The sequence below is a fragment of the Rhinatrema bivittatum genome, chromosome 2 (assembly GCF_901001135.1).
Source record: "Rhinatrema bivittatum chromosome 2, aRhiBiv1.1, whole genome shotgun sequence".
NCBI classification, from domain to species: domain Eukaryota; kingdom Metazoa; phylum Chordata; class Amphibia; order Gymnophiona; family Rhinatrematidae; genus Rhinatrema; species Rhinatrema bivittatum.
In genome coordinates, this window is record NC_042616.1 from 224406353 (window position 1) to 224420198 (window position 13846).

Below are 13846 nucleotides of genomic sequence, written 5' to 3' on the forward strand. Positions count from 1 at the left end.
GCTGACACTCTGGAGGTGGTGTTGAAGCTGTCATATGCTGATCTTACTTCATGCTTAGCAGCATCTAGACCTTTCTGTGCTAGGGCATGAAGTTAGTCTTGGAATTGCAGAGGTAAAGCTTCAGCAAATTCCTGGATCTTTGTGAACAAGGCCTTGTTATATTGTGTCATGTAGAGTTGGTAGGATGCAATGCGAGATATGAGCATTGATCCATGGAATACTCGTCTTCCAAACGCATCCAGAAATTTCTCTTCTTTTCCTGGGGGAATGGAAGAGTGGGGTTTGGAGTGTCGAGCCTTTTTCTGGGCTGACTCTACAACCACTGAGTGATGATGCAATTGAGTTTTTTGAAAGCCAGGAGCTGACTGGACTAGGTAGATGGCATCTGCTTTTCGCTTAACAGGTGCCACAGAACCAGGATGCTCCCAATGCCTTTTTAGTAGGTCTAAAAGGATGTCATGAATAGGTATGGACATGATTTCCTTAGGAGCATCGAGGAATTGTAGAAGCTGCAGCATCTGATGTCTAGAGTCCTCTTCAGTCTGAAGCTGGAATTCAACCGTTTCAGACATCTCCTTTACAAAATTGATAAAGGATAGATCCTCTGGAGGAGAACGCTTCCTTTCATCAGGAGGAGAGGACTATGAAGACAGATCATCAGAATCCTGGGACAAATCATCGGTCCAGGGATTATAAGGATCATCACTGGCTCCCTCATGTTCTTCAGAAGGGAAGAACGGTGTTATTCCAGAGGTCCCGGCTTAGGCATCGATGGGTTCGTAGTAGGTATGGAAGGCATCGATGGAGGCATCGAGGGCTTCGATGGCGGCACCGCAGGTCTCGACGGCATCGAGGGTGGCATCGAGGGCATCGATGGAGGCACCGATGGATCGGTGACATCGATGGATGTGTCGGTGGCAGCATTCCTGAGGGTGGAATGGAGAACGTTGTTTCTTCTTCTTCTTCCGATGACAAAGGTATCGGTGAGGAAGGAATCGGGCCCATCGGTTCCCTCGGATCCACCGGTGGAAGGGCACTGATTAACTTGACCATTCTCGCTAACAGCGGTGCTAACGCTGTGGGTATCGGATTGGTGACAGGCGGAGGTACCGGCACCGGTATCGATGGAAGTTGGAACCCCTGGAGTGCTTTAGCGATGGCCTCTTGGATCATCCAATCCAATTCCTCACGGAAACCTGGGGCATGGATACCCAGTTCCAGAGTAGGAGGCAGCACTGGCGTAGCTGGAGGGTCCACCGGTGAAGGTGGAATCACGGATCCCGGCACCTGTCCAGGTGGGGAACGCCTCGGTGACCCAGAAACAGAAGAGGACGAGGCCCTTTCTGTGCGGGATTTCTTTGTCGGTGGCTCAGACGACGTCAATGCAGAGGGCTTGCCTGTATCAGTGGCCTGAACCTTATGATGGCGGTGTCGATGTTTCTCTCGATGTTTACCTCGGTCTTTTTCCGAAGGAGGACCAGAAGGGGTCGACACTCTCGGAGTCGTCGAAGCCGGTCGGATAGCAGCGGTTTCCCGGTGCTGGCGCGATGTCGACAGTTCTGGTTCAGACGACGTTGGAGCTTTCGACAGAGTTGGGGTTTTCGGTCAAAAGAGAAGTCCCATCTTTTCTAGCCGAGCCTTGCGACCTTTAAGTGTCATTTGGGCACATTTGGTGCAAGTAAGGACATCATGGTCGGACCCTAAACACATCGTTCGAGCGCAGTTGGGGCACCGACGGAAACCCGATGCCATGGCCTCGACAAAATTTAGTCGCGGTGCGGTCGATGGCCGATAGGCCGCAAGCAAAGAACTGAACGGGAATCGACCGCAAACAGGCAAAAAACTTACCGTTCAACCGCGAAACAAAAGTATCAATACGGGGACCCCTGTGAGGTAGAATTTTTCAAAATTTTTTTATAAACTTCTGTGAGGAACAATTCCTGTCAGGAATCTCTGAAGAGCTTCTTAACTCGCCTGGCTACTGCTGTGTGGAAAAAAGAAGACTGAAGGGGGACTCCTGCTGGTTGCAGGGTTGTGCTGTGCATGCCCTGTAGGTGCCAGTCAAAGTTCTAGAAACTTTGACAAAAGTTTTCTGTGATTGGGCTCCATCCTGATAATGTCACCCATATGTGAGGACTACCATCCTGCTTGTCCTGTGAGAAATTTCTTTACAGAGAGGATAGTAGTTGCATGTAATGGCCTTCCAGTAGAGGTGATGGAAACTAAAATGGTATCTGAATTTAAGACAGCATGGGATAAATACAATAGATCTCTATGGGAGTGATGGGAATTATAAAGCTATATTAATTGAATGGATGGGCAGAATAGATTGGCCAGATAGTCTTTTTCTGCTGTCATGTTTCTATACGTGTTCTCTCAGAGTCTGCTTCCAGTGAGACAGATACCCGGGAATTGTCAAACAGTCATTAAATAGTACTAATTATTTACATCCCTGAATTATTTAATCACAGAAATGTAAGTTTTAAAGAGGTGGCTATTTACACCTCTGAGCAGCCGTCCCAGTGGAGACAAAACTAGTCTCAGTGCAATACAATAAAAAAAAAAAAAAAGACTACAGAGTTCTTTCAATTGTAAAAAACAAAAACACTCAGTTAAGGAAATCCAAAAGTATATAGTTCAAGAATATTTATTTTTATTTTATTTAGCAGGTTTTATCATCTGTAATCTCCACCATTGATTGATGCAAATTACAAACATACATTCATAATACTTATTACATAAAACAATAAAACAAATAAATACCCACTATAGCAGGGCAGCTTTCTTAACTCAGGTGAGGAAACTCAAAAGCATGCAGTTCTGGAATATCCATTGTGGCATGGCAGCTTTCTTAACTGCCAAAATAAATATTCTGGAGAGAAAATCCAAAAGTATTCAATTAAAAAACACACTGAACTGGCCTTAATTTGTGTCCATTTCTTCCAGTACTGACTTCACTGGTGGTACTACCTCCATTTTGCCCTCCTCTCTGGGTTGCTGTAGATCAATCACTCCTTCTTGGGGAATAGCTCATTCCCCTTTCCCATCCACATGATATTCTCACTTGTATTCTCAATGAAATTGGAGTCCCCCATCCATCCTTCTCTTAGGGATGCTGCCCTCAAGAGCCTCATTAATCATTAATTTCCCTTACCTGTCTGGGAAATATAGTACCTTGCCTCACTTGCTCTGCTCTGAGGTTTGTCTGGTCAGAATCTTTAGGAGTATTGTCATGCAAGCCTTGATTATGTAGTTGCCATGGCTCTATATCCTGGCAAAGCCTTTTGAGACTAGCAGTTTTTCTTTGTTTAGCTAAGAAATCATATTTCTGTCTATCCCAGCACTATATGTTAGGGAAGACCTACTGGAGTGGTTTCTGAGTTGAACTACATCATTATCCTGTAGGGATGGCGCTAATTCATCACAATGAGATATGGGTACCACATTTGTTTTTGTCAGGCCGATACTATGAGGATTGCCCTCATCTTGTTCTGAAGGACAGTTCTGGCAATGAGAGGAATGGGCAGGTATGATGTCGGTCACTTTTGGAAATAGGATGCTGGGCTTGAAGGAGCCTTAGTTCTGCCCCAGTATGGCAACTTCTTATGTTCTCATGAATGTGCTACATACTAACTTCATGGAGTGACCCCTAGTCTTTATATTTTTTGAAAGAATAAATTACTGATTTACAGTTATCCATTCTATTCCACTCCAGATTAACAAGACCTCTATCATATACCCCTTCAGATGTCTCCCCCCCCCCCCCCAATCCTGGTGTTTTCTCCATATGACTATAGGTATGGTGAGCGTGTCTTGTTTAGGGCAGGTGGTACATATATTTTTCTTACCTGTTAATTTCCTTTCCATTGGTCCTGCTACACCAATCTAGGCAACACATGTGGGTTGTTTCCCCCTATCAGCAGATGGAGGCAGAGAACACTCTTTTCATAAAGTGACATAATTACTACTACTTAGGGGTGGTGCAGTTCGGAGAAAGCCAGTATACAACTGTCAAAGCCCCAATATCAGTCCAAATATTAGATGGATATGAAAAATCGAATAGGAGAAAGGTAACTTGAGAAGAAAATCTCTTTGGTCCACACCCATTCAAAATTAAATAGAAACAACTGTTCAAAATTAAGAAAGAAGGGGACTGTTGGAGAAGAAGGGGACTGCTGGAGAAGATAGTGGACCCTTGGGCCGGCCTACCTAGGGAGACAGGGTAGGCCGGGGGGCGGAGCCATAAGCTGGTTCACCCAGGAACCAGGGACCCCCGGGAGGAGCCCATAGGGTCCTGGGTCCTCGGGACTGAGAATAGTCTACAGAATGTCCAGAGGCTGAGATGGGCGTAGGCCGGGACCAGAGCAAGCAGAATGAATAGGAAGTTCAAGGTACCCGGAAGGCAGGGGACCGGCTGCACAGGACCGAGGGCCGGCTGAAGGCAGGGCAGCGGGCGGCTGCGGAGTCTGTAGCAACCGGAGTCAGAGGCAGGCAGTGGGCGAAGCAGGATCAGAAGCAAACCGGAGTCTGAAGCAGGCTGCAGGCTGTAGCGGGATCAGAAGCAAACCGGAGTCGGAGGCTGGCTGCAGGCTGAAGCAGAGTCAGAAGCAAACCGGAGGCTGGCTGCAGGCTGAAGCGGAGTCAGAAGCAGACTGGAGTCAGGGGCTGGCTGCAGGCTGAAGCGGAGTCAGAAGCTAACCGGAGTCAGAGGCTGGCTGCAGGCTGAAGCAGAGTCAGAAGCAAACCGGAGTCGAAGGCAGGCAGCGAGCTGAAGCGGAGTCAGAAGCAAACCGGAGTCAGAGGCAGGCAGCGAGCTGAAGCGGAGTCAGAAGCAAACCGGAGTCAGAAGCAGGCAACGTGGAGATCAACAGATACGCAACTGAGAGCAACTAAGAAGTTGTGAACCTCGTTGCAAGGCGTTGAGAGAGAGTCTGAACGCCAGTTGTATCGGGACTTGGGCATGACCTGGCTTCCGGGAGCTGGACGCTCAAGAGGGACGTCCTCGCGCGCGCGCAAGACCGAAGGGAAGCAGGCCCGTAATGGCGGCCACCACGTGGAGTGAGAGAAGCCCCCTGGGTCTGGAGCGGGTGGAATGCGGTGATCACTGAAGCGGAGGTAGGCGGGTCTGAGCCCTAACAGAAGGGAAGCGGTCGGGACCGCAACAGTGGACTACTATGCACATCTGGACTGTAGCTAAAGTACTGGAAGAACTGAACTGCTTTTGAAAATATCCTGCTTCCTAGGTAGATCCTGGACTGGTGTAGCAGGACTAATAGAAAGAAAATTAACAGGTAAGAAAAATTTCTCCTTCTATTTCATCCTGCTACACCAATCCAGGCAACACATGTGGAAAGTACAAAAGCTCTATTAACCCATGTGGGAGGAAGCAAGAGCGCCTTGAGGACTCCTGCCCAGTAGGCCTTATCCTCCTTGGCCAAAACATCCAGTCTATAATCTTAACAAATGTATGCAAGGAGGACCAAATGGCCGTCCTGCAAATGTCTGCAGGCATTACCATATGCATCTCTACTCAGGAGGAATATTCAACTTTCTTAGAGTATGCTCAAAAAAATTCAGGTGGTTTCCTCCCACGGATCACATAGGCCAAGACAACCACTCCTTAAATCCTGCATGCCAGAGTGGCATTGGAAGCCGCTTCCCCTTTACATGAACCCCCAAAAATTATGAATAATCTATCAGATTTGCAAAAGGCATTTGTCACTTCTAGATAACATCCTAACATCTCAGAGACTTGAATTTGTTTCTGCACTCTTCCCAAGAGAAGGCTGGGAGGGAGACTGCCTGACTGATGTGAAAAATGGAATTGATTTTCAGAAGAAAGAAGGGCATGGTGAAAAGTGACCACATCCGTAGAAATCACGAGAAAAGGAAGGGTCATATGCATACCTTTGATCTGACCCAGAATGGCAAGTCTTATCTTCTTAACAGACCGAGAGAGGAAAGGTACTCTCCCTGCCATACTACTACAAGTACAAAGTAAAGTTTTCTATTTGAAAGTGGGTAACTTGCAGATTGTGATTTATTTATTTATTTTAAAGTGTTTCTATACCACTTTTACAAACAGAGTTTAGTCAAAACGGTTTACATAAATGTAAAAAACATAAAGCAAATGTTGTTTACCTGTAACAGGTGTTCTCACAGGACAGCAGGATGTTAGTCCTCACATATGGGTGACATCACAGGATGGAGCCCAATCACGGAACAGTTTTGTCAAAGTTTCTAGAACTTTGACTGGCACCTACTGGGCATACCCAGCATGGCACTAAACCTGCAGCCAGCAGGGGTCCCCCTTCAGTCTTGTTTAAAGCTACAGGAAGTGCCGAAAAATAAAATAAGAAAATGAACCCAACACCGGGGGATGGCGGGCGGGTTTTGCGAGGGCTAACATCCTGCTGTCCTGTGAGAAAAGCAAGTTTGCTTACCGTAAACGGTGTTTCCGTAGATAGCAGGATGAATTAGCCATGCTGTCATGGGATCTGTCAATCAGGTCTGGGTGGCGGAGCTTTTCAAAGCAGAGATCAGAGCTTTGCTCTCTGCGGCTGCGCATGTGTTCCCGCGCAGGAAAGTAACGGAATCTCCTCAGTCTGTGATTAAGTCATAGTGTAGTCAAAGACTAGGTGACTGTCAGGGAGGAGGGTGGGTCAGCATGGCTAATTCATCCTGCTATGTACTGAAACACCGTTTACGGTAAGCAAACTTGCTTTTTCCCATCGATAGCAGGGCTGAATTAGCTATGCTATCATGGGAGTCCCAAGCTCCCGATCACATTGTTTCTGATATATATGTTCGTACGTGATCATTAACAGTGGCAGTAGCAGTCATCGTGGACTGGAGGATAGGGATTGCAGTATCTTTGCATCAGTGGCTGCTTGTTGATCAAGGCAGTAATGAGATGTGAAGGTATGAAGCGATGACCATGTAGCTGCCTTACAAATGTCTATGGGTTGCACATTCTTTAGGTGTGCCAATGAGGCTGCTACTGCTCTGACTTGGTGAACTTTAGGTTCTGAATGTAGCTGTAAATTCTGTTTATCGTAACAGAATTTGATGCACTGTGCTATCCAGCTGGAGATGGTGCGTTTAGTCACTGGTAATCCAGGTGCCTTTGGGTCAAAGGAGAATAAGAGTTGAGAAACATGGGAATCCGAGTTTGTCTTTTCTTTGTAGTATGCTAAAGCTCTTTTACAATCTAGTGTGTGCAGTAGTTTTTCCCCATCATTTGCATGAGGCTTAGGGAAAAAGGTGGGTAATTCCAAGGTCTGATTGAGATGGAATTGAGAAACCACTTTTGGTAGGAAGGATGGGTGAGTTCGGAGAACTACCTTTTGGTGATGAAATTGCAAATATGGAGAATAATGGACAAAGGCTTGCAATTCACTAACTCTTCGTGCTGATGTTACTGTCACCAGGAATACAACTTTCCAAGTGAGGTATGTAATATGTGCCGAGTCCATGGGTTCAAACGGGAAAAACATGAGCTGTTCCAGAACTATGTTGAGGTTCCATGGAACTGGAGGCTTGGAGATCAGAAGGTGAAGGTGAGTTAACCCCTTGATGAAACGAGACAGTAAGGGGTGATTGGATATAGAAATATTGTTAACTGTGTTGCGGTCCCGGTCGCTAGGCTAGCGACCGGGTCCTTACCTTTCTGCTGCCTCTCCCGGTCTCGCCGCGTTCCGTTGCTCCTGGGGCCTGCAGGGCCGCATGGCAGCGTCTCTCTCCACGTGGAGACGCTGCCGAGGGACGACTCAGACTCCTCCCACTGCCAGGCAACGCGCGCGCGCGAGCAGGGGGCTCTTAAAGGTCCAGCACCCGGAAGTGCTGAACCGCCCCGTTCCTGACGTCAGACGCTGGCCGGCTATTTAAACCAGCGTCTGACTTCCTTGCTTTGCCTTTGCAACGAGGTCACTCTACTGTGTGCTTAGTTGCTTCCCAGCGTTGCTTTCAGCCTTGGTTCCTGCTTGTTCCAGCCGTGCCTTGCTTCCAGCTCCGGTTCCTGCTTGTTCCAGCCGTGCCTTGCTTCCAGCTCCGGTTCCAGCTTGTTCCAGCCGTGCCTTGCTTCCAGCCCTGGTTCCTGCTTGTTCCAGCCGTGCCTTGCTTCCAGCTCCGGTTCCAGCTTGTTCCAGCCGTGCCTTGCTTCCAGCCCTGGTTCCTGCTTGTTCCAGCCGTGCCTTGCTTCCAGCTCCGGTTCCAGCTTGTCCCAGCCGTGCCCTGCTTCCAGGTCAGGTTCTGTTTGGTCCTGCTGTGCCTTGGCTCCAGCTCTGGGCTCTACTTGCTGTCTACATATCCTGACTCCAGCTCCGGTTCCTGATTCTCCTTGTCTTCTGCCAGCCACGAACCTTGGTCTTCTTCACGATTCTCCTTTGTCTTCAGCCAGCCACGAACCTTGGTCTTCTTCACGATTCTCCTTTGTCTTCAGCCAGCCACGAACCTTGGTCTTCTTCACGATTCTCCTTTGTCTTCTGCCAGCCTCGAACCTTGGTCTTCTTCACGATTCTCCTTTGTCTTCAGCCAGCCACGATCCTCGGACTTCCTCACGATTCTCCTCGTCCTTCAGCCAGCCACAGACCTTGGACTCATTCACGATTCTCCTAAGTCCCAGCGACTCGGACCCCTACGGGCTCCTCCTGGGTGGGTCTTGGGTTTCCAGGGTGAAGACGCCATCAGTCCGCTCCAGCTGAGTGCCGCCTCCCGGCTTATTAACTCCTGTGGACGCTGTCCACCTCAGCCGGCCCAAGGGTCCACTATTGACTTTACTCATAACATAACAGTTTGCAAAGGCCATGGACTCGGCGGACTCCGCTCCTATGCAGGCCATCCCTGGCATGGCCCAAAGAATCCAGCAGCAACAGCAATGTCTGGAAGTCTTGGCTGCTACGGTGGATCGCCTAGCCAGTCGCTTGGACGCCAATCCTCCTCCGGTGGCACAACCCCCGCCTCCACCGGCGGTTCTAGCTCCCGCGCAGACTCAGCTTCCAGCGCCTACTCGATACTCCGGGGATGCCAGATCGTGCAGGGCGTTTTTGAATCAGTGTTTCATCCGCTTCACTTTGCTACCAGGGCAGTTCCCGTCTGATGCCGTCAAGGTAGCATATATTTTGTCTCTGCTCGATGGGAGAGCTATGCTATGGGCCTCTCCCATGTGGGAGAAACAGGACGCCATGCTGCACAATTTACAGGATTTCGTGACTCACTTCAAACAGACTTTTGACGAGCCAGCTCGTGCTACCACCGCTACCACTGAAATTCTACAGCTACGACAAGGATCCCGTTCTCTGGCGGAGTACGCTATTGAATTTCGTACTCTGGCGATGGAACTCGGCTGGCAGGATGACTGTTTGCGGGGTATTTTCCTGGAAGGCCTTGCAGGCCGTATCAAGGACGAGCTGATGGCTCGCGACCTGCCCTTCACTCTGAACGGGGTGATAGACTTGGCCGGGAGGATTGACCGGCGATTGCAGCAACGAGCTAAGGAGGGTCGAGTTCCTCGTCGGCCTGTCTCTTTGGCACCCTCCTTCTCCAGGTCTCTGACTTTACCTCACAAGACACCATCAGCCTCCCACAGCCCCTCTGAGGAACCTATGCAGCTTGGTCGGGCGCCCCTAACCGAGGAGGAGAAGACACGTCGCCGCACTCAAGGCCTGTGCTTATACTGCGGCACTAAGGGTCATTTCCTGGGTCAGTGTCCTGCGAGACCAGGAAAAGCTCAGGTCTAGGGAGAGATGAGGAGGTTCCCCTAGGCTATGTTAATGCTACTCCTCAATGTACAGTTCCTATAACGTTGGAGTATCCAGGTGGCTCCTTTCAGACTCTAGCTTTCATTGATTCCGGAGCCGGAGGGAACTTTATCTGGAGAGAACTGGTACACCAATTAGGACTACCTACTAAGCCCAGGTAGAGGGGTTCCCTGGATAGAGGTAACCCATTACGGGTTACCTCTATCCAGGGAACCCCTCTACCTGGATCCATTTCTGAAACTACGATGCCTCTCACTTTACGGACGGGAGTACGAACTGGTACACCAATTAGGTACACCAATTAGGTACACCAATTAGGACTACCTACTAACCCCAGGTAGAGGGGTTCCCTGGATAGAGGTAACCCATTACGGGTTACCTCTATCCAGGGAACCCCTCTACCTGGATCCATTTCTGAAACTACGATGCCTCTCACTTTACGGACGGGAGTGCTTCACACTGAGACAATCTCCTTTTTGCTACTTGATAAATCGGTGCACCCTGTGGTCCTGGGACTCCCTTGGTTGCAACAACATGCTCCGGTGATCCATTGGGACTCTCTCCAAATTGCGCAATGGAGTCCTTCCTGTTTCCAGAATTGCCTGGATCCCGTTCCTAGACCGGAGATATTACTCTCTCACTCTGCCCTGGACCTTCCTTTGCCGTACCAGAATTACGCTGATGTGTTCTCCAAACAAAAGGCTGAACTGCTTCCATGCCATCGGCCCTTCGACTGTGCCATTGATTTACTACCTGGTTCCACTCCCCCGCGGGGTAGGGTATACCCTCTTTCTCTGCCAGAAACCCATGCAATGTCAGACTACATTACGGAGAATCTTGCCAAAGGGTTCATTCGTCCTTCGCACTCCCCTGCAGGAGCAGGATTCTTTTTTGTGTCCAAAAAAGATGGCTCCCTCCGGCCGTGCATAGACTATCGAGGTCTGAACTCCATCACTAAGAAAGATCGCTATCCCTTGCCTCTGATCCCAGAACTGCTCGATAGACTTCAGGGGGCCAAGATCTTTACAAAATTGGATTTACGTGGAGCATACAATTTGGTTCGTATTCGTCCCGGTGACGAGTGGAAGACAGCGTTCAACACGCGAGATGGACATTACGAATACTTAGTAATGCCTTTCGGCTTATGTAATGCCCCTGCTGTCTTCCAGAATCTGATGAATGAGGTACTCCGGGAGATGCTTCATTCTTTCGTCATAGTGTACCTTGATGACGTCCTGATCTATTCCCAAGATCTCTCTTCCCATCGCCAACACGTCAAACAAGTCTTACAGGCTCTAAGGGACAATCATCTATACGCTAAATTTGAAAAATGTCAGTTTGAGCGCGAGTCGCTTCCGTTCTTGGGATATATTGTTTCCTCGTCCGGTTTCCAGATGGACCCAGAGAAGGTGGCGGCCATTGTCAATTGGCCTCGCCCGTCTGGCCTGAAGGCGCTACAGCGATTCCTTGGATTCGCCAATTTTTACAGGCATTTTATACCACATTACTCCCAGAAGGTAGCTCCTCTCACGGCGCTTACTCGCAAAGGGGTTAACGCTCACGATTGGTCCACTACCGCCTCGGCTGCCTTTGAAGACTTAAAACAAGCATTCCTAGCCGCTTCCTGCCTACGACACCCAGATCCACAACGACCCTTCATCTTGGAGGTCGATGCCTCAAATCTGGCTGTTGGAGCGGTGCTCAGTCAACACGATACTTCGGGCAAATTGATGCCATGTTCTTACTTCTCTAAAAAGTTTTCGCCTGCTGAATGTAACTATGGCATCGGAGACAAGGAACTCCTAGCCATTAAGTTAGCCTTCGAGGAGTGGAGGCAATGGCTGGAGGGGGCTAATCATCCGGTGACAGTGTGCACTGACCACAAAAATTTATTGTACTTGGCCCGAGCTCAACGACTAAACTCGCGGCAAGCAAGATGGTCACTCTTCTTCAGTCGTTTCAATTTCATCCTCAAGTTTCGACCAGCTGAGAAGAACGTTCGAGCCGATGCTCTATCTCGTACCTGTCAGCCGGAAGAAGAGGACGACTCTCCACGAACCATCCTGGATCCTGCCTGTGTTCAACTAACTACTACTTCCATTTGTTCCTCAAGTAAGACTACGGTTCCTAAAAGGCTTCGGAGGGAAGTCCTGTCTTGGGGCCACGACTCCTTGACCGGGGGGCACGCTGGTAGACTAAGAACTTTGGATCTTATAAATCGTTTCTATTGGTGGTCAGGTCTTCGACGTGATGTTTCCCTTTACGTGAGTTCTTGCCCCACTTGCGCTCTGCAGAAACCGCTTAATGGCCCCCCGAGAGGGTTACTACAACCGTTACCTATACCCATGGAACCCTGGACACATATTGCCACTGACTTTATGGTGGAACTCCCGCCTTCGCAAGGCAAGACTGTGGTATGGGTCACGGTGGACCGCTTCTCTAAAATGGCTCACTTTGTGCCTTTACCCAAATTACCTTCCGCCACTGAACTGGCTTCTCTGTTCACACACCATGTATTCCGTATTCATGGTCTGCCTCAGGACATTGTTTCAGACAGAGGTCCTCAATTCACAGCCAGGTATTGGAAGGCCTTATGCAAAAAATTTAAGATCCAGTTGAGTTTCTCTTCCGCTTTTCACCCGCAAAGTAATGGGCAAACTGAACGCATGAATCGTTCTTTAAAGTTGTTCCTACGAGCGTTCATTAACCACAAACAAGATAATTGGGTGGAGCTTTTGCCTTGGGCTGAATTCGCCTATAATAATCAGATACATACGGCGACGGGGAAATCCCCTTTTCAAATTGTGTACGGTAAACAGCTCAAACCACCGTTACCTCTACCTGTACCAACCTCCTCACCCGCTGCTCAATTGTCCGCGGACCAATTGAGTAAATTGTGGTCCTCAACTCAACACCGTCTTCAGAAAGTCGCACGCACTGCTAAACGCTACTATGATCGACACCGAAAACCTGCATTCACCTTCCTCCCAGGCGATCGAGTGTGGCTTAGTACAAAGAACATTCATTTGAGGCAACCTTCCAAGAAACTCTCTCCCAAGTTCTGTGGTCCCTTCCGCGTAGCAGAAAGAGTAGGGTTGGTCTCTTACCGTCTACGACTCCCAACCACTTTACGCATTCATGATGTCTTTCACGTCTCTCTCTTAAAACCAGTAATTCTTTCCAGATTCCACCCCAGGCCTCTTGACGACGCTTCCACCACCACGGATGGGGATCCTACGTTTCAGGTACGAGAGGTCCTGGATGCTCGTTTCGCCAACAGACGTTGGGAGTATTTGCTGGCCTGGGAAGGTTGTGGAGACGAAGACAATACGTGGGAGCCTGCCCGCAACATCTTGGACAAGACTCTCCTACAGCAATATCATCTGGACCATCCTGACAGGCCTAGTCCTCTGAAGAGGGGGCGTAAAAGGGGGGGTACTGTTGCGGTCCCGGTCGCTAGGCTAGCGACCGGGTCCTTACCTTTCTGCTGCCTCTCCCGGTCTCGCCGCGTTCCGTTGCTCCTGGGGCCTGCAGGGCCGCATGGCAGCGTCTCTCTCCACGTGGAGACGCTGCCGAGGGACGACTCAGACTCCTCCCACTGCCAGGCAACGCGCGCGCGCGCGAGCAGGGGGCTCTTAAAGGTCCAGCACCCGGAAGTGCTGAACCGCCCCATTCCTGACGTCAGACGCTGGCCGGCTATTTAAACCAGCGTCTGACTTCCTTGCTTTGCCTTTGCAACGAGGTCACTCTACTGTGTGCTTAGTTGCTTCCCAGCGTTGCTTTCAGCCTTGGTTCCTGCTTGTTCCAGCCGTGCCTTGCTTCCAGCTCCGGTTCCTGCTTGTTCCAGCCGTGCCTTGCTTCCAGCTCCGGTTCCAGCTTGTTCCAGCCGTGCCTTGCTTCCAGCCCTGGTTCCTGCTTGTTCCAGCCGTGCCTTGCTTCCAGCTCCGGTTCCAGCTTGTTCCAGCCGTGCCTTGCTTCCAGCCCTGGTTCCTGCTTGTTCCAGCCGTGCCTTGCTTCCAGCTCCGGTTCCAGCTTGTCCCAGCCGTGCCCTGCTTCCAGGTCAGGTTCTGTTTGGTCCTGCTGTGCCT

The 13846-nt window shown here is 49.7% G+C and overlaps 1 protein-coding gene across 4 annotated transcripts in view; it reads right to left on the reverse strand.

The window, feature by feature from the left end:
* Window positions 1–13846, reverse strand: part of LOC115084403 (citrate synthase, mitochondrial-like) — a 307904-nt gene that overhangs the window by 31687 nt on the left and 262371 nt on the right. The window contains exon 11 of one of the 4 annotated variants that reach the window (XR_003854548.1): window positions 2768–2872. The exons of the other annotated variants lie outside the window; for them this stretch is intronic. The gene's annotated coding sequence lies outside the window, so the exon portion shown is untranslated. The remainder of the gene's footprint in view (window positions 1–2767; window positions 2873–13846) is intronic. 4 annotated transcript variants of the gene reach the window in all.